At 39.4% G+C, this 25,263-nt stretch overlaps 1 protein-coding gene across 6 annotated transcripts in view; it reads left to right on the top strand.

The window, feature by feature from the left end:
- mast2 (microtubule associated serine/threonine kinase 2) overlaps nt 1-25,263 on the top strand; it is a 235,129-nt gene that overhangs the window by 99,288 nt on the left and 110,578 nt on the right. The window lies entirely within an intron of this gene.

Below are 25,263 nucleotides of genomic sequence, written 5' to 3'. Positions count from 1 at the left end.
CCACATCATCTGCAATTTTGCTATTGCTGTTTACTTCTGTTCTGCCCCCTGTTGATGACACATCAGTTGGACGAAATCTGGTAGAAATATGGGCTGGATAGCACGAAGGTTTCAAGAATCCTGGACAGAACTTGTTCAAAAACCAGCGCTAATTTGGTGGGAAAGAGGCAAAACTGAGCTACTGCTGCAGCCCCTAAATGGAACATACTAACGTATTTACATCTCTCAACTAGTTATCTGAGAACAATGAAAATGTTTTCAACCACATCAGAGGCAGTTAATGATTGCCAATTTGCGTGGTATGGAAATTGACATGAAGAGCATGTTAACATCTTGTTTAAGCTTTAACACTTCACTGCATTAAAACTTAGTTTGATTAAGTCATATATTAAGCAAAAATCTGACGATCTTTGGCTTTTGGACTGTTAGTTGGACAAAACAACCAATGAGGAGATGTCTCCCTGGGCACTGGAAACTTGTTTGTGGCATTTTTAATCATGTCATGTCATGTCAGTTTTTACACTTAAGCATCACAAAATATGAATTAGTCAACTAACAAATCAGCAGTTTTGTAAAAAAAAAAAAAAAAATATGATATTATGTACAGCAAACCGCAACTCAAACCGCAATATCCAGAAAACATGGTGTTATGTAAGAGTAATACCTATAGTATCTCAAAGAAAGTTACAAGCCTTTGCAAGTTGATATTTATTCCTGTTTTTATGGAAATTAGTTGTGTCCTGAAGGGTATGAAGACCATATAAAAAATAACAAATAAATCTTAAATACTGTGTCAAATGTTTAGCAGCCATGTAAAAATTGCGATTTGGAGTAAATGAACCAAGAATTGCGATGGAATCAAAGAAATCAATGTTGAGAATATGGGGAAAAATATCGGTAGCACATTTAAAAATGTGTTTTTCATTTTCGCATTTATCAGATGTCATCCAAGTTGCGTGCTGACAGGATTTCAGGGCTGTAGATGGAGAGACTACAGTAATGTTGAGTCAGCAAGCACCAGTCTCCTCCCCCGCCCCCTGTACTACCTCACCCACCTCCTGAGAGAGGGTGGGGAGAGTTTTTTATGTTTGAGTCAGTTTTTAGCATTCAGCCTTAAATAACCTCCCTTCCCTCGCACTCTGAAGCTGCCAGGAGGAATAGCACAAGGTTCCACTGCAACACTGTGTTCTACATCCAGTATTTACAGTGTTTAAATAGCTTTGTGTGGAGAGGAAGTAGGCCTCAAATGAGGACACCAGGCAGGGAGAGATGACCTGAATTTGCTGAGATTCCAGGACTTCGCTGCACCTGTTAAGGCTTTAACTTCCAGATATAGATTTCACAATGTGAGAGGCCCTTGATGCCATATTTTACACAAAATGTAGCAAACTTTAATTAACTTTAATTCTTGTTTTATCATTAATATCATGAATACATACATTAAAACCACTGCAACAATTTTAAGATTTCATCATTTTTAACTCTGAAATAACAGATTTCAAAAAGTCTTCTGTGCTTGCAGAACCATAGTCCTGAAATAAGACTTTTTGTTGGCCTTGGTCTTGACTCAGTTTAGGTTTATTGGACTGTTGACTTGCACTTTGCCATTTTCAATTTTAGACTGAAGTGGTTTGAAAACTCTGTCTGCATGTGTTGCTCTTGGGCCAGCAACGGGCGATAATTAACTACTGCTCTATTGATTTAAACGTTTCTGTTGTCCAAATTAAGGATCTCAACCAATTCATAAAAAACGCAACCAAAATTACCTATGTAAGGGTTTGTTTTAGACGTGTGACCAGTTTAGTTTATGTAATCTGCCGCAGTGGACACAGTTATTTGCTAAAAATTTTGATTACTACGTTACTACGAGAAACATATTCATCTTTAGGGAAATATAGGGTTGACAGAAAGACTTGCACATCAACTGCATAGAGATTACTCTGCTTAATATGTGATGAAGGGTAAGAAAATGGAGAAAGAGATAGGGCCTAGAATTAAAACAAGAGATACACCACAACTTTATGCAGTATTGCAGTGCAGCAAAAGGCTTTTTTGATTTCTTTTTGCACTTTATATACCTTATATCTTTTACCCACATGAACGTGGTAAACAACTGCTCCTTGTTCAGTTTTGATCTCAGTTTTATTTTGCATTGCAAACTGCAGTGCAGCAGTACTTTGTTTCTGGAGTAGGCTAGGCATGTGTTTTTTTATGACTGAGTATTTTTTGCTGCATTACAGAGCTATATTACATCTTCACTGTCAACAAAGGTGTTTATAAGTAACACTTTAGATGATCATACAAGCCTGGAATAGAGGCCACGCAGCCTGTTGTTATGCAGTGGTTTCTTATAGGATGCCTTTTTATGCGTACATGCTCACAAAAATGCAGGGCCTTTATAGTTTATATGGGAGAGATGCAAAGGTAGGAGGCTTCATTGTGAAATTAGAAGCATAAAGCAAATTAAATTAATAACTGCCTAACTTGTTAATAGAAAATGGGAAACTTGCAATGTGTATGCATGTGATTTTATAGACAGTTGATCCTGTTATGTGAAAACGTTGCCAAGCAGACAAACTCAAGCATTGACTGACAAATGCATATTTGTTTGTCTCCACACAGCAGTTCTGTCTGGACCTGGTGTGTTTGTTGGGAGGGCTGTCCTCTGGCACATTTTGTTTCTGTAAATCCCTTTTTGTGGCCGGGTGCCCACAGCTGGCTACCAGTACAGTCGGCTGGATGGATTTAAAACAAGTCCAACAATTTGAAACCTCGGCCCCTAGAGGCTGCAGTGTTGAATTGAACCAACTACACACTTGTAATTCAGCAACTCTTAGAACCTTATCAGTAGGGGTGATGGAATATAAAAGTTTGTCCCAAGGGTTGAGAAAGAGGAAACGTAATGGGGCCATGTAATCAAAAGACTTCATCCTTTGGGGAACAGAATTGTGATCAGGAAATACCATGGCCTTTTAAATTGTTATATTTTTGCCTTTCTCGTGGAAAATATGGCCTAAAGGTCAGGCGGTCTACAAAATCTTTCTCAAGAGTCCATAAGTGTCTAAGCTGCTTTAATGCAGATTAGGTCATTCGTTTTCAAGATAAATCGTCATGTATCAAAATTATAAAGGAACAGACATTTACGTCTGATGATTGCAAAAGAGGAAAGACCAGGGGAGTTCACCAAAAGTGCTACAATACTGCTTCTGGGGTTCACAAATACCCATACCAAATTTCACACCAGTCTAGCCAGTGGTTGTTGATATAATAACTGGAACAGTTACACAATGAATCCATTTGTTGATCAGCATAAAATGCGTCTCAATTTCAGCAATGAGAAAAGTAATTTATCTAATAAAATAGGTTCCATCTTCTCTAATGTGATGCTTTGAGGCTTGTTTCTACTTCATGAAGGCCTGCAAGTGATGACTATTTTAATGATCTATTACAGTGCCTATTAAACAATCATCAAATGACTGATATCAGACATAAGTGTCAACTCATTGTACTCCTTCTTCAGTCTTATATTGCGTCCACTCTAATTAATTTCTGTGGAAGAAGGGAATTTGATTTTCCCTAACCCATTACCAGAGGCCAACTTTTTGCCTTAATCTAATGTCATTTTAAGTCCACATTGATGCACAGCCATGTCAACATGTTTTTGTGCCAGGTTTTTAAGAGTGAAGCAAATCAAAGTTTGAAGAAACTACGATGTTGGGCAATATTTTGAAGACATGTGGAGTGGGCTGATTAAAGGTCGGGACCCAGGAAAGCTGAAACCAGGAAATGTTTGACATTTGACTGCTAAATGATCAAATTTAAAACATCAAAAATGTTGCAGACATTTTGTTTTTGATAGACTACTTTCTTGTTTTTTTAGCACTTATGGCATATAAACTTTCTACATTTTATGGGTTATTTTGTAGAGAAAACTATTTGTAAAAGATATTTTACAAATAGATAAGTGGAGGATGGAAATAATCATTAGTTGCAATTAGGCTTGAGCCATGCCATGGTATTACAGAATACCAGGGTATTTAGAAATCCCAAAGGTATGTCTTTCAATAATATCATAAATACAGGTGCTCCTTTTTTTGTTTTTTGCTCCTCTCATTGTATGTAGTGCACAGCATGCACCACTGGAGCTCGGTCTCTGGTCTCTACTGGTGAAACAGGCATCTGAGATGAAAGAAACTGAGACACCCAGTGGTAGGGGTTCAAGTTTCATGACTGTAAGCGGTTGGCAGCTAGCAATGGCAGGGACAGATCGTGGGAAATAACGGCATGTTTTTCTTACATCTAACTTGCTGAATTAAGGATTTATTTTGACCAAGCCGTATTCTGCGGTTAAATTTCAGGAGGGTGTTAAGATATGAAACATAACATACTGCCCAAGCCTAGTTACAATGCTACGTGAGATGTCTTATTTTGTGGACTGGACTGACGGATTTAATAGGGCATAAAAACCCACCAGCTTATGCTCACTATAACATCACATGTAGAACCTCAAGACTGAAGATGCTTGAGCATTATCTGGTCCTTGTGTGTCCTTGAAGCCCTGTAAGGCCATTCTTCCTCTAATTACCCAACTGATCAGATAGCATATAGCCTGAGGTCAGAGGTCACCACTCCATCAGGACTCTATCAGGCTCCTCTGATGGACTGAGGAGGATGGAGGATGTAGGGAAGAGTGGTGTTTAGAGACCAAACAGAGAGCAGAACTCCACCACTTGCCCTCTGCTGTAAGAGATGGTAAAGAGAAAATGAAGTCAGGGTCAGAGGTCAAACTGATAGCTACAGTGCTTAGTGTCTAGGTCACTCTGCTGAAGTGGAGGGGGTTACCACTTTCTATTTGTAGCTCTGTTTCCATTACAGGATATGGGAGTAAAGAGGGGAATATGAAGGGAGGAGGGGCTTAGGGACAGATTGGTGGCTCCAGGCTGTTCATAGAGAATTACAAATGACTGAGAAACACAAAGGGCAAAACAATAAAACAGCTTTGTTTAAGAAAGGAGTCATTATTACAGAAGGGCCTAAGTGTCTGCACCAGCAGTCGGGTTTGTAATTCCTCAGAGGGGACTGTGGTTGAGGTAAATGGGTTAGGTTTGTTGTTTATGGTTTGGGTTTAACTGCAGAGTGAAGATGTGTCCATGTGGTGTGATATATGTGCTTTTTATGACATACAAATGGACGAGTAACAGCCATGCAAATGACATTGTTCACATACCTTTTCTTCACGACCTAAAACCCTGCCCTCACTGGTCATGTGCCAATTGCCTCCTGTGGAAGCATAGGATTTATTTCTGAGAATGTGCAACACACTGTGAACACCCCAAACACATGCAAAAGTGTTATTAAGAAATTTCACTGGCTTAATGGTGTCTATTACCTTATGACAGACTGCGGTCAACAGCAAACCAACGTACAGTAAATGAGGAAGTAAAACTTCTTGACATGTACAAAAGGTTAGAAGACAATTAGCAATTCATAGCTGCCTACTCAGTTCACATTGTGTTTCACACGGAGTTAGGTAACCTTTCAGTGTTGTTTTTCTGTTGAATACTTTATCAAAGTGGAATGTAACAGGTTTGAATACATGGTCAGGTTCTCACACTTCATCTCTTATGCCCTGTTTATGCCTGGTTTTAACATGCATCCTACGTTATCCAGTCAGACATCGATGCAAGAAGTAAGTAGTGTTTGTTATGGTGACAGCGCGCAAACACCTACCCGTTTTACCACAAGTTGAACTACATGTTGCGTGACTGTTTTGCCCTATGTAAGGAGATGTCCTAAATTCTGCTGACAGCAATATCTGTAGTTGTATGGACACAACCGCGAATGTGACTGGTGGGCATGCTAGTGAGCAGCCAGCGAGAGTGTGGGCATAATTATTACGGTAGATGTAGACCCTTGACTTTCTAGTATAAGCGGCATAAGCAATAATGAAATCTGAACACAGGTGGTCAGCTGGAGAAACATGACAGTTACAGCTGTGAACGGCAATGTGTCTCGGCTGTCCGCATTTGTTTGCATCACTGAAATGCATGTTAATAACATGTAGACAGAGGCTCATGGTAATATTTTCTGATCTTCATTCTTCAGTCTGCATTCCTTTGACTAAGCTATTGAAAACCGTATTAGAATCAGTACTAAAACTCAGGCATTAGGTAAACTGGCTGCTGGACATTATAAAAAATAAATGAAATTGATATTCTAACTTATTCAACAGCAGTGTCACACATTTGAAGTTTAGTGTGTTTTATATGATATCATACTTTTAGTCAGTGGTTACTGGAAAGCCAAAGGATTCATAATTAATGGATGAAGTGTTCAAGTAGATCCTTTGTAATAGTTTCTTTTGGATGATGTTATCACTTGATCCTTATAATCCCTGCATATACACTTTTTTTCTGTGTATTTAGTATCTACATCTGTTGAAGTACTTTTGATATCTCACCTTTACACATCTGTGAAGTTTATATGCCCAGACTCATTTTCATATTGCATTTTTTTTAAGTTGTCCTGCAGTTTGAGGGCCTGTGTTTTGGCCCCCTTGCTGTTATTTGTGCCAAGGTGTCCTTTAGCAAGATAATATCACCTCACTGTTTCACTCCTGCAGTCCAGCCAGATGGCACTAGTCCTATAGCTTCCCTGATCTAAAAATATATATAATGAATTAATACTGTATATGAAATATCCTTGATGGTGAGGAGGGAGTATTTATAAAAATATATACGTGTGTGCGTGCGCGTGTGCGTGCGCGTGCGTGTGCGTGTGCGTGTGCGTGTGCGTGCGTGTGTGTGTGTGTGTGTGTGTGTGTGTGTGTGTGTGTGCGTGTGTGTGTGTGTGTCTGTCCCTCAGCTTGTGCATGTGTGGTGAATGGGTCTGGAATGGGTCTGTGTGTGTGCGTGTGTGATCATGTGTCCTGCCGGAGTGTGAGAAGCAGGATTAGTGCTGCCATTCACAGCTCCAACAGCAGCCGGCAGTTTTCTTTTCCAGAAACAAAAGCCTGTCTGTTTCTGACTGTGTATTAAATCCAGAATCTTTATCGAGGCTCTGTGCTGACATCAGCCTGTCTGGGTATCAACATGCATGTGATGGGCTCCTATCAGGTGGCGTCTGCTTCCATCCTAAATTGCTGTCACAAGGATTTAGAGATGATTTTTCACCTGCGTATTCTGTGCTCCTTGTCTGCTCTCTCAAATTTCATGGAAATTAAATACAAGCAGGTTTCCCGATTTCCTTATTCCTCAGGGACTTTTTCCTTTGCAGAAGTAGCTCCAATGAAAAGAAAAAAAAATGTTGACAGTGTGTCACATTATCCAGTAACAGGGACACCGTCTCTGAAAAGACATGTTCCTATTTTCCCCTCAACTACATTGTATTAAAGTGGAGACAGAAATCTTAAAACTTCGACAAATAAAACCCAAACTTTCTGCATGACTAGAGCACAAAATCTGACAAAAATTGCATGAATTATTTAAAATTGAGAAGTTGCTCCAAATAAAGCTGCTGTAAAAACTACAGTGAATTAAAGAGTGAGCGGGAGTCTTTTCTGCCTTTGCTGCCTGATAATTGACCAGCGATCCAGAACACGGGTTCCATAGTGAAAGTGTCTGTATGGTAAACATTGACAGAGTCTCACAGGAAGATTACCACAGTCATCCACAAAAAGAGAACCCACAACAACTAACGAGATCGTTTTAGTTTTTACTTTTTTTAATCTGTAGTGTACTGTTGTTGACTGAAGAGCAATGTGCCATAAAACTTCAATTAAAAGCTGAGCCCCAGTTAAAAAATGCCAAGTTTCTTCTACTACTCGGGTGTGGTTAAATGATTTGTCAAATAATTGCAGGTCACAGAGGCTGGGTCTGGTCATCAGTGATGCTGTGAAACAGCTCTTCTTTACAGAAATTCTTTGGATGTATAAACCTTATAAAGCCCACTAGGTCATCCACTTACCAGCTTAAGACATTCCAGATGTTTTCTATGTTTTCTAGATGAAGTATGCAAATTTTCAAAATTTTGTTTTAGTAACTTAATTTTTGACATTAGTTGATAATCTGCCTGTAAATGCATGCACAGCTGTTATGCTGTATCTTGGTGGTGGTTGGCTGTATCATAGTGTGAAATCTAAATTCTACACTGGTGAGGTAGCTTAAGGTAATAACAACTTGCCCTTGGAGCCATTGGTACCTAAAAACTACGAGTTCTAGTCCTGAGTGGTGCAGATTAAACATGCTTTTGCCTCCTCAGTGCCGTGTGGTTTAGAAACACACGATTTCAAAGATATTTCAAGGATTAATGATATTCTTTGGCCTGGAAAATTCTATGGATCCTTATAGATTTGTTATTTGTCTTCCTCCCCTTCTTCATTTCTTCCTCCTCATCCTCCCCTTCTTCATCTTTTGTTTTTCTTTTTCATCCTCCCTTCCTGAACACTTTTCCATTGATATGTGTAGATAAGTAACAAGGCTTTATGTTCTTGCTCCTCAGAATGCCTTGAGCTTACTTGTTGCTGCTTAGCAAATATACTTTAGTTTGTTTCACTAAAACCATGAGCACCAAATTTTATTTCATTCAAATTAACTGACAAAAAAAGATGGAAAAAAAGCTCACTTCTACCTTTAAAGCAGAAGTCTGAATATGTGTCCATTCCTTGATTATTTATGTCCCTTTAGTCCATAAGAGTCTATCAGTCAAATGATTTGAAACAGTTCTTCATAACACTCAAACCAATTTACTGCCAACCTACCAATTTACTGCTAACTTTGTTTGGCAAAGGAGCACTGCACTTGAACTGGGAATCTCTCTCTGCCTCTCTTTCTCTTTAGATGCACTGTCTCTCGGAGATAGATCTTTATTTATTCATTCATTTATTTATTTATACATTTATAACAGGGACAGTGCACATTCATAAACATTTCTGTAATTGTGTCAGTTTGGCCAATTTTAATTTTAAACTCTAGTCCCCGGGGCAGGTGGGATTACAACTACAAAACTGCCAAAAAAAAGTCCTGTCCCATGCAGTTCCCTGTCCGAAATATTAACAGTTGACTTCAGAAATTTAAGCAAATGAAAGCCTGGAAGTGATGTTTTTCCATACTTTAATTTCGATAATAATAATAATAATAATAATAATAATAATAATAATAATAATAATAATAATAATAATAATGATACATTTATTATGCAAAGATGGCAGCTGCTTCTGCGCAGAGTTTGATCTGTTTTGTGTTATGAACTAAATCTTACGTTTTCGACTGTTGGTCAGACAAAACAAGAAATAAAGGTGTGAAAAGTATCTGTAAATACTGTTTTGTTTTTTTCCTGTTCAAATTGTAATTGAACAGGAAAAAACTCCTCGATAATATTGGTCTAATTTATGTTTTGGTGGATAGTTCAAAGTACTATAGAAAAGAAGTCAGTCAGTGACACTAATCAAAACAAATTTTTTGTCATTCAATTGGGGAAAGTGCCATTGTGGATGATTTATCACAAACTGACACAGAATGTGAATTGATGTAAACTGCTGGATGTTATATTAGGTTTCTACAAAATGGAAACCTTTAGATTCGGCTTACCATTAGCAGAATATGAAGGTTTGAAGCTGGATGTTCTCCCCCGCCTTGGGAGTCACAGTTGACTTCCTTCCTTAAGTTTTATGTAGATGTGCTTTGGCATTTATGTCTTTTGTTCATCTTTTGTAATCATCATTCAGCCAGTGGATCCTCATGTCCATCCAAGACTTGAAGTGCTTTTATTGTTAGTCATCTAACATTGTCACTGAATTCATGAGCTACTCCTCCAGCTACTCCTTCCACCTAGCAGCTCTATATCTGTGCGTTTTGGTCTGTTGCTTGGACATAACGAGCACTTCAGCTACCCAGTGTGTTCCAAGCTGCTTTTTGGCTCTTAAGAACAGTTTGGCGGCACAGTGTAGGAGTTTAATGACACATATAAATCACACAGTGACAAACCAGACTACCTATAGAGGTGTTTAATATGTTCAACCTTCACATGTTTTTCTTTTTCTCCCCACTCAGCTTTTCTCCGTGGCTTCCTTCTGCTCATTAGCTTCATTCATTTACCTCTCACTTTCTTTTTATTGATCTCGTTGACTCGTCCTTTTTCCTGCTCTCTTTTAATCATACACTATATTGGCTATAAGTTATAATGGTGCCCTGTGGAGGCATGGCTCTCAGGATGATGGAGAGATTCTGCTACCTCCCTCCTCCACCTCTTCCTTCCTCTCCTCCTCCTCCTCCTCCTCCGGCCACAGTCGACTGAGCGCGCTGCTCTCCCTCCTTCGCTCTCAGCCTTGTGAAATATTGATAACCCTGAGGTACCCAGGCTGAGAGAGGATGAAAAAAAAAAGAAATTTCACTTTCCCTTCTATGGCTTTAACCCCTGAACAGCCCTTCTTCTTACAGAGCTTATAGCTCAGCAGCTCTGGGTAATCTCGTCTTTTGGCAGAGAAACAGCGTCAAAGCAAAACAGGTTGAGTAATTCATGATAGGTGAGTGAGTGAAAGAGGGATTTTTAAACCCAGATGAGGCTAATGGACGGCAAAACCAGCCAAACAAGCAAATCTTTGGATTAGGAGTTACTAAAATTGTTGGGTTCAACGGGAGCAAGCTGCAGTCCTGCCAGAGCTCCTCTGGGAGCGGGTGATTGTGTTGAGTTTGGGATGGCTTGTTCACGGGTGCTGCAGACTAATGAAGAAGCAGGCAGGGACAAGAGGTCCCTGGCCTGCAGACGCTCGGTCAGCTGGTACAATTTAAGGTTGAATATTATCAAGGAGACCAGTGAGTTCAGCAAGGTAAGACTTAGGACATTAGGGTGCTTTCCATTAAGCTAACACGTCTCCTCAAAGTAATCTGTAAGCAGAATGTTAATGCTGTGGTGCTGGAATTAATATGAACTGCTTCATATATTCTGTGCATTTTTAATCTAGAATAATTCATGAGGCTTTATAAAAATATCTAGTAACTACTAAGTTCAGCAGCCAGACAATTAGAACTCGCTTTAATGGATAAGTATGTGAGCACAAAAGGCTTACGCATTATCACAGTGTTACAGTATACTGGGGTATTTAGAAGTCCCAATAGTGCATACACTACAGTATACACCACCAAGGCTCAGCACCGGCCTTTACTGGTGGAAAAGGAAGCTCAGCTGAACGACACAGTGACACCTAGCGCTGGAAGGAGAGGATACAGGACTGTAAACAGCTGGCAGCCAGAAATAGCAGTGAGAGACCATGGGGAATAACAGCATTTTCTTTGCATCGAACTTCTTTACATCTTGGTGAATGAAGGATTTATTCCGACCAAATCGTTGCTGGTGATTGTCGGAACAGTGGACTTACTAACTAGACTACTAGCAAGAGTAACCAAGACCATTTGGGTTAGTTTTATTTTGTTTCTGGCAAGCTTTAATGGAGTGTGTTATGATGAGTTAACGAGGCAGTTAAGCTTTGTCAGTCTTTTGTGAGAATGTTGTATTCAAAGTTGTACAGTTGTATATTCTGAAGAAGTTAAAGTTTATTGCTATTTGAAAGTGTACTTGCATTTTTATGCTGTAATGTAGTCATTATTTTTAGTGAGTGGCATGGTCTCAAAATGACTAAAACATTATTTATTCCAATTATTTCTTGAACAATATATAATCCAACAACTACTTAAAAGTATGACAACCAATTTTTTTGTGAACTTGTTATCAGTCATCAAAGTTATGTTTCTTGCTCCCAACATTTTATATGAAAAAGAGTGAGAGGGCTTTTGATTTACAAATACTAAAAAAAACCTTTTTTTCACTCATACCAAAAGGTACCTGAACAATTTACACTGGGATATAGAGTGAGAACTTTTTATGTCAACTTTAACCACGGTGCTTGGGTAAATGTGCTTAACTCCACCAGAAAAGGTCTGAACAACACATTTAGGTTATATGAGTTCACGTCAAGTTTCTTCCAAACTAAAGTAACATCTTGTTTCCTCCAGTTGTTGATTTTCTCTCCCTGGAGCTTTTATCCCTATGTCTTTCTGCTGCTTGTGAATCGATATTCTGCCCCCGTGAAGCGGTGCAATAACTTGTGACCCGGTCCACTGCTCTGCTGAAATCACTGCAGCTGCTGCTTATCAAGAGCCCAGAAAATGCGCCACTATGGCTGCTCAGCACTATCTGACAATGCAGAGAGCTATTAATGGACTGTGTGCTCCAAGAAAAATGGACGTAATTTCTGCCAGCTTCCTGTTAGTCTATCTATAAAGCAGACGTGTAGAGGACAAAGAGTATTTAGTGCTGTCGGCTGGTGGGATCTCCGCGCAGCAGTGATTGATTGTCCGTGATGGAGCTACATTTTCATATTGAAATAACCTTGTCTCATAAAGTAGAATTAGCTCGCGTATTGTCCTGATTTGAAGTGTTCGGACAAATCAAGCTGCTAAAGACATCAACCTGGGCAGGCTTGGGCAGTATGTAATATTTCATACCTTTATATCTTCACAAAATTTCACTAGGTCATACGGTATGTGACAGTATAAGTGTGCTGCGCTTATCCCTCCCCAAGGTGTCCTGGTAACTTTCAGCTCAGCTGCCTTTTTCACTAGTAGAGACAGGAGACTGGGCTCTGGTGGTGCATGCTGTGCACTACATACAATGAGTTCAATAGAAAGAGGACCTGTATTCATGATGGTATTGAAAAACATCCCTCTGGGATTTCTAAATATTACAATGCCGTGATACCACCCAAGCCTACTTGGAAACATGATTGTTTACTGTATACAATGTCACAAAATACAAAAGATGCCAATCAGAAATAATAAGAATAGATAAGACAAATAGTATTGGTTACACCATGAGTCCCACAGTAAGACTAGATTTGCTCACTAGGAGCCCTGAACTCAAGTTCAAAACCCTTCACACCTCATCATAATTACTATCTGTTTTGTGGCACATTGTCATTCTCGCAGCTTCATTTCTCAATTGAACCCCCAGAACCTTCCCAGCATGGTTCCACAACCACCCCGTTTTTTTTCTCTTTACACGCCTCCTCCCCCTTTTCCCCCTTCATCTTGCTTTTATCTGCCGTCCTGCGGGCAGACATCTCTCAACATGATAAAAGCCAAAGCCAGAGGGTGGCAAGCCCGCTGCCATCCTGGTGTCAAAGTTAAAGCGAGAGACAGAGGGAGGATGGTAGCAAAGTGGGAGCCTAAGTGTGAAGGGGCTCTGTTTGACTTATTGTTATGAGCCACAGTAACCTCGCTGCTGAAAGGAAAAGCTCAAAAGAATAAAAAGGAGCAGACAGCACTCTTTGTTTGCTCCCATGAAAGTCACACATACTGAATGCTTGAGCTTAAACAGAATTGATCAGATTTATTCTTATCAACGAGTTGAAGTTGCATCTTATTCTTGTCTGTGTTTGAACATTTTCAATCCTACCGCCAATATAGTCCCTGACTTTCCATATAGCTGTCAAAACAATATTTTTGCCAACAACTAATGAAGAGTCAGGTTTGAAACGTTCTACTTTTCAGACTTACTTCATTCTGTTGTCTGAGCAGCGGCTCTGCTTCAGCTATTCTCTAAAGTTGCTTTTTGTCTCACATTCCTCCCCCAGAGAACTTCCTTTTCTTGACATTTCAATGTGCTACCTCATTAATTAATACCGCAAAGCATATGTATATGCATATGCATGATGTGATTGTCACCTGCTCAGCTGAACCACACAAATCTTAATGCATCTTATCACATCATCAGATAGTTACAAAGCCCCTAAAGTGGATTCCAAGAGTGCTGCAAGATTTGCTCATTTTCATTTCTTTATTCACCACATTAATGAAAATTAGGTGACACTTACATTTAACTGCATTAACTACATTGTAATTTAACAAACATGTAAAAACACAAGAAATAAACAATGAATATTAAAATCACCATTGTAAAAACTCGAATAGATATGCAGTTAAGCCACAGAGGATGGTTTCACCACTCAGGATTGATGGCTGTCATAGTGACGCAGACATATATTTTGGCTCATCTGTATTCGTGGAATTGGGTAGTTGGGAATATATAGTCAGAACTATCAACTGTCAGAGCAGCAATGGAAAATGTGATATCACAGACACATCTCAATTAAAATAACAGGATTACAGAGGTGCTGTTGTTAAAAAATGTCTGGGTACCACTTTACTTGATTACAAGTCAAAAAGTAGTCTTACTGTTAAATAATGTGGTCTGTGCTATGTGTGTTGTTGGCAAGGGTTTGGCCAATGTAAAAATGTTTAAACCCATTTGATATTAAACCAGGATTGGATTAAACTGGGCTGGACTGATGTACATAATTTTACGACTGAATATAGTGGCACTTAAAAGCCGTTCCAAAGTGGATCATAATAACACAGTGTCCTAATAGCAAACAAGTGTCTATCAAGTTGTGTCACTGAACATCAAAGCTCCTGGTCCACAGTACACTGCTGTTACCTTATGCAAACAAACTACAATATCAGATGTGCACTTCTGTTACCTCATGCAAACAAACTACAATATCAGATGTGCATTTATAAAGATACGTATTTACTGGAAATAATATAAAAAAATAGCCAACAACAAGTAGCCTATAGCTTGTTATTTACAATGTTCATTTAACTTACCAGTAACTCTCAGCTCCCTGGCAATCTCCCTTCAGCCAGGTGTTTGCAGTGAAATAAGAAGGAATTGTGTCCATAAAGTCTCATTCCAACTTCATGAATCAGCCATACCTTGTCCATAGCAGCACTTTCAAAGCGAGCATCATCAATGAATAGAAACAGGGCATCCAATAAAAGTTCAGGCACACTGGTGCACAACGTTCTTGCAGCTAGTTAGGAGGATCTACAAGTCATGTCTCATCTCATTACCTCAAAAAACACATAAACCTTTGATAAAAAATAAACACAATGTGTTGTGGTAGATTGGTGGAACCAGAAACTCTATTGTTGGACTTGTTATTGTTTGTCATGTAGGGCTAGATATCATTTGATACTGGTAAAAGTTCTGAGGAGAAACCTGTGTTTCTGTAAAAATGCCCAAACAAATATTTTTACATACTTTGGGACATGTAAATATCTTTACTCTAAACCCTTTTTGTAATTAAACAAAGAAACCATAGTTCTCAAAAGTTTAGATTAAAAAAAACTTTCTCAGGAACTATCCCAACAAAGAGCAAACAATGCCAACTTTTTGAACCTGACAGTTTTCAATACTTAGTGCTACAGACACTTCAGCCAGGCCAGTTCTGCATCAGCTCCTAGACCTCAGCTCTTGTAGCACAGTGATGCAGTCACTTTAACCTTTATGAAAAAGTTTCTTTTCCCACAGTTGTTTATGTAACGTCTCTGTTTTGGAATGCACCGCAAATCTGGTAATTAATTACCCATGGCGCATTGCGTCAGCTCAGCAGATGTACCCCGGTCGGTCCCGAGGGCTGTGAGAGCAGCCGCTGTTTGTGGCCAATCAGGATGAAAGATTGTGCAGCTGATGCAGCTGGAATGACACCAGGAGCTCGTCGAGGGAAACATTTTCCTGACTTAAGTATCTGATATGGAAGTTTCTCATTGCTAACATAATCAGACGTGTCCTTCTTGTCAAGAGCGGGCAGATTCAGAATTCACACAAGAGCTAAGGCACCACACAGAGGGTTATTGTCAGAAAATAATGCTGAATGCCAGGATGTGTGTGCATGGGTGGTTGGGAATGAGAATGGGTGGAAGTATGTAGCATTGTCAAACCCATTTTCTGCTTGACTGTCAGTCAGATAACTGTCATTTTAACAGCCTCTCTGCTGGTTATTGTCATCCTTTTTTGCAGACAGATATAGACAGACAGAACAAAAGGTCACACTGCAGAGAATGTGGGTTTAGGCTCAAACTCAGAGCCCTGTACAGGATGAGCACCTGACAAAGACTTACAAAGAAACAGATAAATAGCAGCACTCTTTGTGCATTAGCTGCAACTTTGACATCTCCTCAGCTGACACTTAGAGGACACTGAGTCACTTGTAGAGAAAGATAAACTGTCAGACAGACAGAGCGAGAGCACAGTGTATGATTGAGGCCAACACTCATCAGTCTCAGTCAGCGTCACCTGCTCTGACACTTGAAGTCAGTGTGACTCCGAAGTGCTGCTTGAATTGTTCAAGGAACAATGCTGAACCCATCATTCACAAGAGAATGTTTTTTTTCTGAATTCTGTAAGTTTTACCATATTTCAAATGCACTGATCCAATGACTCTCTCTTAATGGCCCCCACTTGAATGTAAATTAAAATAATTTAGCAAGTTTTAAATTGGCAAAAAACTGAGTTTATCCTTCAGTGTTTCTGTAATTCACTTGAAACCGATTTGACAGATTTGCTAAATAAAAAGGAGAACAGAAACGAGAATAATGTTAGAGTCATGTAAATGAACACGTTCTCAACATGCTCAACTTGTCAGATACAAAGGACTGGTCTGTGGCTTTACATGTCAAATTGTAAAGCTCTAGTTACCCCTTTATTTATCAGCTTTGGAAATTACAGGGACAGCGTGTAAGTTTCCACTCATTAAATGTCTACAGTATCATTTCCTAAGAAAGTTCATGTAGGTTTTCTTTGGTTTTAATTTTACTTTCTTAGGGTTAGGCAACAAAAGAAAATGGTTAGTTTTAGAAAAAGACAATGGTTTGGGTTACAGTAAGTATATAACTTCATGTATATCATGACATGTCACAAACGTCACTTAACAGATGACAGGTGACATACTACGCTAAGCTGTTTAAATAATTCACCGTTGACACAGGACACAAACAGCAGTTTTCTGGGTGAAAGTCCTATGTTTGTTTGACCCATCCAACTTCCACTGCTGCACACGGCACTCAAATTGTGGATGGTTGTGGCTCACAAGGTAGAGCACCTTGACCACTAACTAAAAGGTTGACAGTTTGATCGCCAGCTCCCCTAATCTGTATGTTGAAGTATCTTTGGGCAAGATATTTAACCCCAAATTGTGTGTGTTTGTGTGTGAATGTTTATAAAAACTGAATAGAAGGTGGTACTTTGTATGATAGCCTTTAAACCCATGTATGTGTGAAGTGACAAGTGGTGTGAAAGTGCTTTGAGTGGTCGAAGACTAGAAAAGTGGTCCATCAGCGCTGGTCCATGTACTTTTTAGTTTTTTATTCTTTGGCAGTTGCTTGTAGCATCAGGTATTGACACGGCTCGGCGTGTCTCATACAGAGTCTAAAGGGTGCCTTGATGCATCATTACTAAACCTGAGGGCCACTGTCACAGTGTCGGTGAGTATGAATACATGCACAGTTAAGTCGAGCTACGGGTAAAGCTTCATTAGGCCATTTAATTGGACTTCTGTCCCTGTCCCAGCATACAAGCACCAGGAGAAAACATATTTATTGATGGAAGTATGTCCGACTCCTCCACAGTAGTTGGAGATATGCCCTCTCTCAGCCTGTTGCTACTGGATCTTCTTCTGGTTGACTTATCATGTCATATTCCAAACAAGTTAGCAAGCGGCAAATGGGTTGCATGTAAAACAGTGATAATTTGGATAACATTTCAGCATTGTACATTTCTTACATACTCTACCCTTTACTTTTTACCTTTGTCTTGTTTTGTTTTCTTCCCATATTCTTCGTCTTTTGTTTTTCCCAGCTTTCTTCGACAAATTTAAACTGTTTGGCTTTTGTGTCAAAGCCTGGCACAGGGACTGTGGAACATGCGCAAAACGCCTCGTCCACCTCAAGTCCAGTTGAGGTGTATACATGAGAGTAGACTGATTGCTAACTGCATTATCTAGTTGTTTTAGTCTGACCTCCAGAAATTGACTTAGCATGATTTCAGTAGGACTAACAGTTTGCATGTTTTAAAAGTTCAGTTTTAGTTGGACTAACACAATAATTTGACTTTTTCTAACTTCATGCAAACATACTGAATATTCAATGAGTGTGGAGTGAGAATGGGCTGTGTGAACAGAAGGGTGAGGAACCAAGTGTCTAGTGTTCCATGGAAATGTGTCCTAAATGTTCTCAGAACCAACGCAAGACTCTGACTCCGGACAATAGTATGTATGTACTAGTTCTCAATGTAAATCCCGCTTTAATTCTTAGAGAAAGCTGATCTCCTGCAGTCTGAAAGTTTAAAAGTAGCTGAAAGTTTCAGAGGTGTTACATAGCAGGCCCTGAACTGTATGTGCTCTAATAGAGTCCCCTCAGAGGTCAGGGCTTGTTTAGGTTCTGAGTTAGATACTGTAAGGCCACATTGAGCCCCAAGAGCAGGTTAAACACAGCTTACAGGGCTTAGCTCGACTTTGGATGTTGGCTGGGTCTCTTGTTGTTTGCTCTAGAAAAAGAGAGGGATGGATAGATGGATTGAGGGAATGAGAATGAGTGGGAACAGGAGCTCCTTTGTTCGTATTCTGTCCCACGTCCACAAACTTGTACCAAGGCTTCACTCATTTTCTCTGAATTCATCTACTTTTATTTGCGTTTTTTCTTGCTTTTACACTTTCTTTCTTTTGTTTAAGTCACACACTGCATCTCTCTCTCCCAGTGTGTCTCCCGCCAGCAGACTGGATTAACCAATTAGAAACAAGCTATGAGCTCATCCGGTAGCCACGGTGACCGCTGGGAGAATAATATGAGCTCATCCTCCAAACAGAGAGTGAGAGAGACTGAGAGAGTGACCTGTAACTATAGAAGCAATTCACATCAGCACTTCATCCAGCTGGTCAGCCTTCACACGCTGCTACAAATACTGTAGTATCACGGAAGAAATATACTCTATCAGTCTGTGAGATGGGGAACATGGGCAGAGAGAAAAAGCACACCTAAATTTGCACGTTTTACAAAACTGTTGAAAAGCACTTCAGCAGTACCTACATTAAAATCTCTTAGTGTCCAAAAGCCAAAGAATTAAAAAAGGCAGTTTAAGCTAGATTAGCTCACAGGACCAATACTTGATAAGTGCATGTATTTTTTTCAAATGCTTTTCAAATAATAGGAGACAACTAAACGAACCAAAAAGAAAAATATGTTCAAGGAATAATGATATAAATTAATGATCATAATAAAAACTTAAAAATACGCCCCAGTTATCCTCATAGGCTGAAGATATGCCTAAACACACTGCACAAATACCCAAACCTTGATCTGGATTCCTGCTATGATTCCAGCTTCAGCGACATCACAGGGGAAATGAACTCTTTAGCTCATAAAATAAAAGAAAAGGAGGGAAAGGAAAATGTAACCCCCCTCCTCCCCTTGCTACCTCTCCTCCCTCCTCCTTCATGTTGTCTCTTCATGTTGAGTTCATCCACGCGGCTGTGTTTGGCCAGCGGGCAGCAAACTTCAAAGAGTGTGAAATTGAATGTCTAGACGTCACCCTGTCCTTTCTCTTTCTCACTCTCTGTCTCAAACACACACACACCATACACACCAGTCCTATTTCCTCCCGACAATCTCTTTTCTCACCCTTTATACTCAACAATAACATACATAGCAGCATGCAGTCTATCTGTTTGATAGTAGTTTTTTTTATTATTTAACATATATTCGTTTGATACAAATTTTTACACTGGCTGCTTTGATGTTCTTTTCATTTACTGTCTTCAGTGTAGTATTAGTCGAAGACCAGCATTCCTTCACAAAATGCTGTGCGGCTGCCTTTGTGATTGGCTGTTTCATCACAAAACACTTAAAGCTTCACCAATAATTATTTCTTTAAGTGACAATGAATCAGATGTCTACATGTAATATGCAATGTAAAGATAGGGCCTTTTGGTCTCTTTGAGCTCATAGTTTAGGATTCACTCCACGATTAGTGTACAGGTAAGCTCTGATAATCACACTATACACTGCCTGCTTAGCATCATATAACCTCAGGTGTGTGTTTGGACCTTATAGCTTTCTGTGCTTTTAACACTGTCAAGACACCTTACTATTACTATCTTCATTATCATTAGGGGCTGGGTATTGGTTAGGCTTGGGCAGCGTACCTACATACCTTGCTGAAATTCCACCGGGGTATGGCAGTAGATGACGGTAGAAATGTTGTGCCCTAAATTCCACTGCATGGTTTGACTCAACTCACTTTTGGTACCAGGTCCTTTTCTTTTTTTTTTGGTTTAGTAGATAGTACTCCCTCGGTGTAAAGATGGAATTCTTCGCCGATCTCCAAACTGACACCACATGAAACTGCTATGACGCCATCTTTAGTGCAACAATGGCTGAAAATTGCTGTCAGTTTTGACGATGGCTTGGCTGCTTTGAAATGGTGGATTTGTGCAGGATGTCCCATGGCATGCAAGTGATAATTCCTCTGACTAATCAGTGGTCTGCAGTGTTTTATCTCCACCCTCAAGTATTAGCTCAGCAACCTTGCGACCTTGACCAAAAAAACACCAGGTACCAGGTACTATCCACAACTTTCGTTAATGGAAAACCAAAAACAAGCCAGTCGCGTATCATGCAATGGAAATACAGCATTAGCATCAGTTTGTTAAACTCTAGTCCAAAGCTCATCTTAAATCTACTTTGTCCCATGAGGAAATCCACAGATTCCAGGACTTCTGTTAAAATGAGCTGATTTTGCTGAATTTTGCAATAATCTAGGTTTTCATGCAAAAATAGTTTCCTCTGCATGTCAGAACAGTTACAATACTGATGGAATAACTCAAGGAGCAAAGTCAAATGTCCATCAGGCAGCTGGATTACAGTTACTGAAGCAACCAGAAAATGCCTTAATTGGATTTTAACTCCCAGATGTGAGTGAGCTGCCCTGATTTGAAATGAGCGCTAAAATCCAAGGAGTTTGCGAAACGATGATAATAATTGTTGAAGTCCTTAGTGGCTCACTGCTCTCCAGTGTGTCCCCTCTAAGATGCTCGTGCTCCCTGTATATCTCCCTCATCTGTAATTTTTGTGGCTACCCGCCCGTCGCTGAACCCTCACCCGCTTTAAGCAGATCAGTTTTAACAGCCAAGATGAGCAGTGAGTGGGGTTGCCTGCCAGCTCAGCGGGGAAGGGGGTGATGAGTGCGAGGCAGAGAAAGAGCACTCCCTTTCAGACAGATTACATGTCACTCTCTCTCCTCCTCGCTTTCTCTCCAGGGAATCACCTCCCTCTCTTACTGCCTGTCAAACTCCTGTCTTTTTTCGGTCTCATCTCTCCTCTAATTATTACTGTCCCTCCTCCTTTTCCTCACTCTCTTCACTCTCATTTTCTTCTAGTGTGATCAATCCCATTACACAAACTTTTCATCTTTTTTACCCTGCTCTCTTGCTTCAGTGTTTCATCATCAAGTTTTAATACTCTCTTCATCTCCCTCTTCTTCGCTCTGTTGTTATTTCCATGAAAAGAGGAATATATATATTTTTTGCCTGTGCAAAGTAAGATTTGGGTTGGGAGTGAAAAATATGCTCAACCAGCCAGAAGTATAAAGGTTCAGATTTGAGAAGCAGCCAGCAGAAATGTGACACTTAACTACTGACTGCACACAGCCACCAGGCTTGGAAATTAACTTTTTTGTTCACTTGCCACCTTGGCTGATAGACTTCAAAATCTACCAGCCACTTAATAGATAACCATGTTTTTTTTGGGCTGGTGAGTGAAGCAAATCTAGCAGCCACTTGCATATTGCTAATTTCCAACCCTGGTAGCTCCGAAGACAAGACTGGACTGAACATGTTCAATTTTGTAATCTGATATAGAAATGTCAACAGTTAACTGTTAGTCAGTCACCTGCAGAGAATATTTTTGACCCATTTCGGTCTATAGGATAATTTTCCTTAATTTCATTTTACTGCACTGTGCCCAGGCACTCATTCTGTTCAGTCTTTGATTACCACTGGTAAAATGCCCACCCTCTGGTCTCCCCTCAGGTCCCAGTAGCTGAGTAAGCAGCTTCATTTTGCAAAAATAAAAACTCATAAAATAATAAATAATAATAAGAATAAACAATGAAAGATTCAAAGACATGAGTCAGAACTAAGAAAAAATTTAAAATAACAAAATAATAATTCTAAAATTAGACCATTAACAGAGAATAATTCATATGACTTAAAATTGATTAAAAAAAATAAATATTTGATTAAAATAAGACAAATAGACCAATAAAAAATTATAACACACAAGAAAAAGAAAAGACCAAATAATAGATAAAGCAGTAAAAGTAAAAACTCACCTAATTTAAAACCATGAAAGAAGTGAAATAAAATAAAATGAAATAAATAATACTTAAATTGTACCTTTTATACAAAGCGGCAAAGTGGCATAACAGTGTTATATTCCCACCCTGAACAGGCTGTGTAAAAGGAGGTTTGTGTCAGTGGAGCACTGGACTAAAAGGAAAGGCTTAGTTAGCAGTTAAAGGGTGTTGACTTATCAAAAGAATTAACACAAACTGACATCCCTAAATCTAAAAAAACAGCCTCTGTGTGTTTGAGCTGGTGCGTTCAGATTTATACAGCCTGCTCCTTTCTTCTAACTGTGGGACACCTGGTGGATTCTGCCATCATGTGCTCTATTTAAAACCCTGATGACAGTCACACTGCAAAAATACATGATCTAAGTTCAGAAATGAAGAGGAACTATAATTAGCTGCATCTTACACTGTAGTAAGTCTGCTGTGTTTCACATTTGGGTTGTTGTTAGTGTGAATTCTCTCAGCAGGAGTGTTACAGCTTGCCTTTGTTTGATCCAGCACTGGGGGAGGGTGTACAGTAGACTGATAGACAGACAGACAAGAGGGGCTTTGCGGCAAAAAGGTGCAAATTGAAGCAGTTTTCGGCTGAATGAAGAGGGGATGACAGGCGGAGCGGTGGAGCAAACTCTTCTGGTTTCCTGATAATGAAGTGAAACTGCAGGAGCGAGGGAGGCCAGACCGGAGGGTTGGAGAGAGAGAAAAAGACACAAAAGAATAAAGATGACTTCATTTCTTTCCAAACATATAGACCACTTTGTTTCTGTAACATATAACACACAGCCTGCTGTCGTTATGAATTCATAAAAGCAGAGAGAGGTCTGCGTTTAAAAGCACCGCTGAAATCTGGGTCACACATCACAGTGAGGCAGATTCACCTCTTTTTCAAAACCACTTTTCACATCAGTATGTAGCTGCAGCCCGTGTGCATGTGAGAGTGTTTGTTCTGTTCTTTCAAACAAGCTGCTGAAGTGCATCAGATCTTAGACTGTGTTTGCCGGGGGGGAGGGAAGGGAGGTGAAATCCCACCTCTGTCACTCAGGAGCAATTCCCATCAGGCTGTTAGAGCGAGTCAGCGTTAACGCCGGGCCACAGTTCACTGATTTACAGACCCTGCTAGACACACATCGCCTGCAGGCAAAGACACTCACCTCATCAGCTTATCTCATTTACATTTTTATGAAGTCCACGTTATAAATCCACAGTATATTATATTTTGTTAAATCCACATTATTGCATTTGATTTTAGAGGAAGAAATGCAGATTTGTTGTATGTGATATTTGGCTGATTTAGAAAACAAGTTTCATTTTGTTTTCTACCGCCCTTTTTATATGGAACTGCGCAAATCTTTGTTTAGCAACATAAAAACAGATATTGATTTAGTATACATGGATGATGCACAAAGATGAAGTTGGTTATTTACGTATGAAACATTTAGATTGGCTGGTTATTTAGAAAAGCATGGAAGATTAAAAAACAAGCTCTTTATCAAGATAAACTCTGTTTGTAAAATTTGTAAAATTATTTTTCACTGAAAAATTCCTTTATTTTTTCAAGAATACTGATAAAACATTATCTTGTAACTTAATTGATTTTTTTTGTATCTATTTTTATTAGTATTTTTTAAATTTATTTATTTTTGGTGTAAAACCAGAAGATGACACTTTGTATTATGATGGTTTCTTGTAATCCCATATGGGATGGGCCAGACTAACTAACAACTGAAGCTAACTATATCTGGTATTTTACACCTGCACACATTATAATTTTAACAACTTTTTTTGTACAGTAAGATCTTACACGATATTTAATCTCTGTACAAGCTGAGGTTAACACCTCTAGTGTTTCTAACATTCTACTCACTAACAATTTTGCCAATACAGCAACATCCAGTACGTGTACATGATGCTAGAAAAGGTTGAATTATTGTGTTAGTCAAAGTAAAGCTGGACCTTTAAAATACATGTAAACATGTTAGTCTGATGGGAATTGTCAAACCTCAAGAAGTTGGACTAAAACACCTAGGTAAATGGGGTCCTGGGTCAATTTACTTTTTCATGTATACGCCTTCATTGCACCTGAACTGGCTTAGGCGTCTGGCGCATGCTCCATAGTCCCAATTTTTATAACTTGCCTGTTTAGATTTCATAAAGGCCCCATATTATTTATATTTAACGGTAGGTCACTGTCTGTGAGGTGTCACTGCAGTCTGTGAGCCCAGCCCATTCTCATTCAGTCTTTTGGCATGAGAAAGAGATAAGAGACTGAGCTCTGGTGGTGCATGCTGTGCACTACATACAATAAGTTTAATACAAAGAGGAGTGCCTGTGTTTATGATGGTACTGAAAATACATACTGTACCTCCAGTATTTCTGAATAACTTGGTATACTGTAATACCTTGATACCAACTAGTGTGAACGTGGCTTAATACATTTGCCCCAAAAATCGAAAAACTGTGAGCACATCTGGGTAAATTAAAGTGATGACCTGAAATGACCTGGATCTCCAGGGGCCCCTATAAGGGCCATAGTGTGTCCTGCTTTATAATATGACCACGGGGCCGGCTCTCTAAGATGGCCCCTGTGTCAAAATTTAGTCTTAAGAGCTTCATTATCGCACTTTTATGCTTATAGTTTGCATTCTGCTAAATGAATGTGTTAAATCAAATGACTGCAGAGTAAAATCTGGGACCAGGCAGTACACCAGCAAGATAAACCCTGATTCCAGACATAAGTTTGAAAACTACTATCATATTACATACAACCCTAATTACCTTTAGTTAACTATGTTCTCAAGCAATATACCACAGTTTCCACTTAACTGATAATTATAAATCAATGAGGAGCAGCATCAAGGAATGACTCGCTGCAGAAAACAAACCCAACAACAGAGATATTTGATCAAAGGATTGTTGTGAAGATTGAACTTTGCTGATGGAGGCTCTCCCTCTCTCACACACACACATTCAAACCCTCACACACACACACACACACACACACACACACACACACACACACACACACAC

Source organism: Plectropomus leopardus, chromosome 5 (assembly GCF_026936395.1).
Source record: "Plectropomus leopardus strain MGB_pleo_1.0 chromosome 5, ASM2693639v1, whole genome shotgun sequence".
Taxonomy (NCBI): Eukaryota; Metazoa; Chordata; class Actinopteri; order Perciformes; family Serranidae; genus Plectropomus; species Plectropomus leopardus.
The sequence above is the reverse complement of the archived record's forward strand: the minus strand, read 5'-3'. Positions and strand labels throughout refer to the sequence as shown.